Consider the following 3,419-nt stretch of genomic DNA (forward strand, 5'->3'; position numbering starts at 1 on the left):
CTCTTACCGAACTTACTCCTTTACCCACAAAAGGGGGGGGGGCAAGGCTCCCTGGATCCACCTATGCTACTGTCATTCAAGATATCAGTGTTGTCATGTAAACCCGAATCATAATTTGTCATTTTACCTGATATTTTCTGTAAAAAACCATACATTATTATATTCTGGAACAGTTCAATTGTAAAAACTCTTAGAAGCATATCTTAATTTTCTAAAAAAAAAATATAGAAATTTTTTATTTGTAATCTTTTATTTAACACATTTATTAATTTGGTTATGCATGAAAAAGGTTTGAACATTTATTTTCATATTCGTTGATTTAAGTAAATAAACATTTCCAATAAAAAAAAAATTATTCAAGAAATTATTTACTAATTATTTTTGATAGTCCAATGGAATTTAAAAAAAAATTTCAATATGTAAAACATTTTGAAGAAAGAGATGAAAAACACATAAAAATTTCATGTTGCATTTTGACAATTTTTGATAGAATAAATGCAGCACAGAATGAAAAAAAAACATTTTACTTACACAAGTAGTAGATAAGTTTACATATCAAATACTTGCTAACATTCTGTGGTGTCTGAGATCACCCTTTTTTTTTGTTTTGGTTGGTGCTTGGTGTCAGATCATTCCTGGTCTTTGGTAAGGTTGTTGTGCCTGAAAGCATCCCTGATCTTTGGAAAGGTTGGTGCATGGTGTCTGAGATCATCCCTGGCTATTTAGTTTAGTTGGTTGCATGGTGCCTGAAAACCTTTTAGGTCTTTGGTTGGGTTGGTGCTTTTTGCCCTAGTTCATGTCTGTTCTTTGTTTTGGTTGGTGCTCAGTGCTGGAGATCATCCCTGGTCTTTGGTTGAATTGGTGCTTGAGAATCTCTCAGGTCTTTGAATGGGTTGTTGCTGTATAATATTTTGTTGTCAGTGTAGACAATTTTCCGTCACTTTTTTTGGTTATGTGTTGTCTTTTTTCACCACATGGTTTGAGATTGTACCTCTTGTTGATCAAAATATCTGACTGTTTTGTTTGAATTTTGAGGATAGTAGTAAAAATACTATTAGAGATATGCTATTCCCAGATGTTCCAGGACATGGATACCTTCATGATTACACTGTGTGTGCTGCTTCCTTGAAAAAAGGTGAAAACAAGATGTCTCATGTTAAATTTTGTGAGGTAGGATATTTCTCGTGTTCCAGGGTGTTCTCAAATTACACCAGTTAATACTTCTGATTGATTTGTTCTGTGGTTTTACCTCATTGACAAAAATACACAGAGACAAAAATAATAAATACTGCATACCTATACATCTTCGTAAGAACTCTGAAATAGATATGAAGAAGAAAGATTAGTTATTTGCACTTCCATAAAAGAAATCTACATGCCACTCTTCTTCTGTCACAACATAGTCAAACTCTAGGGTGTATGACTGAGGTTGCATCTACAACAAAAACAAATTTGTAAATTATTAGTGTTTGAGAATGTTGGTGTCACTTCCATCAAATGAGTCCATGACTGAAACATCCTCTCGGCTGCATCTGCAAAAACAAATCTGTAGTGTCGTGGAGAACGTTGTTGTCACTTTCATCAAACGGGCCCTTTAACAAGCTCATGGTAGAGTGATCTTGTTACTATTGTATAGTGCTGCGGAAACTCTGCGCTACCCTCCCTGGCCTAGTACAACGGAGTCTATCCAACGTCTATGACTGTAACATCCCACTGCTGCAATCTGCGAAAAACAAAATAATAGAATTAATAATCTGTTGTTGAACTCTGAAATGAAATAAAAATACATATACAACATTACACATATAAGAAAAAAATCAATTAAACTTTGTTTTATTTTCTTTGAGGTAAATTTTAAAAATTAAATACATATTTTTTTAATTTAACTTTGTTATCTTCCTTTTTTTATGTAGCTCTTGTTGACCATTATACCAGACTGTTTTAACTATTAGAGGTATTGTATTTCTAGAAGTTCAAGGACATGCATACATTCTTGACTACACTGTGTGCTGCTTCAATGAAAAAAGGTGAAAATAAGATGTTGTGTTAAATTTTTATGAGGTAGGATATTTTTTGTGTTCCAGAGTGTTCTCTCTCAAATTACACTAGTCAAACTTATTACTTCTGATCGATGTACTGTTCTTTGGGTTTTAACTCATTGACAAAAATACACCAAAAGACAAAAAATAATAAATATTTTATACCTATGCATCTTTGTAAGAACTCTGAAATGGATATAAGAAGAAAGATTAGTAATTTGTCACTTCCATAAAAATGGACATACAGAAGTCTATATGCCACTCTTCTTCTGTCACAACATAGCCAAACTCAAGGGTGTATGACTGAGGTTGCATCTACAACAAAAACAAATTTGTAAATTATTAGTGTTTGAGAATGTTGGTGCCACTTCCATCAAATGAGTCCATGACTGAAACATCCTCTCGGCTGCATCTGCAAAAACAAATCTGTAGTGTTGTGGAGAACGTTGGTGTCACTTTCATCAAACGGGCCCTTTAACAAGCTCATGGTAGAGTGATCTTGCTACTATTGTATAGTGCTGCGGAAACTCTGCGCTACCCTCCCTGGCCTAGTACAACGGAGTCTATCCAACGTCTATGACTGTAACATCCCACTGCTGCAATCTGCAAAAATCAAAATTATAGAATTAATAATCTGTTGTTGAACTCTGAAATGAAATATAAATACATATACAACATTACACATATAAGAATAAAATCAATTAAACTTTATTTTCTTTCCTTTGAAGTAAATTTCAAAATTAAATATTTCTTTTTTAATTTAACTTTTACTTTATTTTCCCACAAAATTTAGCTTTGTAAATGTTGTAAAAATACACAAATTATTAGTCTGTTTCTTTTGTTACCTTTTCTGAAGTTGGACACAGACTTCTTTTTAATGAGTTTTACGGTGCAAATTGCTGTGTTTGTTTTTTCTACATTGGCTCATAGAGCATTTTTGCACCTGTCCCTTGTTAGAAGCCTCTGGACCTTGTTAGTCTCGTAGGTTTTTTAATTTCAGTTCATTTTAATATATGTTTGAGTTTAGTATGACATCCACTTTCACTGACCTAGTGAACATTTTTGTGTAGGGGTCAGCTGAAGCCTGCCTCCAGATGCTGGATGTTCTTGCTGAGTTGAAGAGTCATTAGTTGATTCGGCTGTTTTTTGCTCTTTGGTTGGGTTGTTGTCTCAGACATAATTCTTTTGTATAAGATTTGTACTTTGCAAATAATTGCACTCAAGTGAGTAAAAAATTGAAGCAAAAACATTTGAATTTTACCACTGAAATAATATTTTTTGTTGGCAAAACCGTTTTATTTTGACATTCTGTTCTTTTTATTATCTGACCAAGCTGAGCAACCATCTACTACAATGGTTCTTATTAAATGTTGTATGCAT

The 3,419-nt window shown here is 33.2% G+C and overlaps 1 long non-coding RNA gene across 1 annotated transcript; it reads right to left on the bottom strand.

Moving 5' to 3' along the window:
* Positions 1-986: 986 nt before the first annotated feature.
* Positions 987-2,325, bottom strand: LOC134693070 (uncharacterized). Its single transcript, XR_010102325.1, has 2 exons — positions 2,205-2,325; positions 987-1,723 (listed from the first exon to the last, which is right to left on the bottom strand). It is a non-coding gene; the product is annotated as an uncharacterized LOC134693070 (long non-coding RNA).
* Positions 2,326-3,419: the final 1,094 nt, after the last annotated feature.

The sequence above is a fragment of the Mytilus trossulus genome, chromosome 12, assembly GCF_036588685.1.
Source record: "Mytilus trossulus isolate FHL-02 chromosome 12, PNRI_Mtr1.1.1.hap1, whole genome shotgun sequence".
Lineage (NCBI taxonomy): Eukaryota > Metazoa > Mollusca > Bivalvia > Mytilida > Mytilidae > Mytilus > Mytilus trossulus.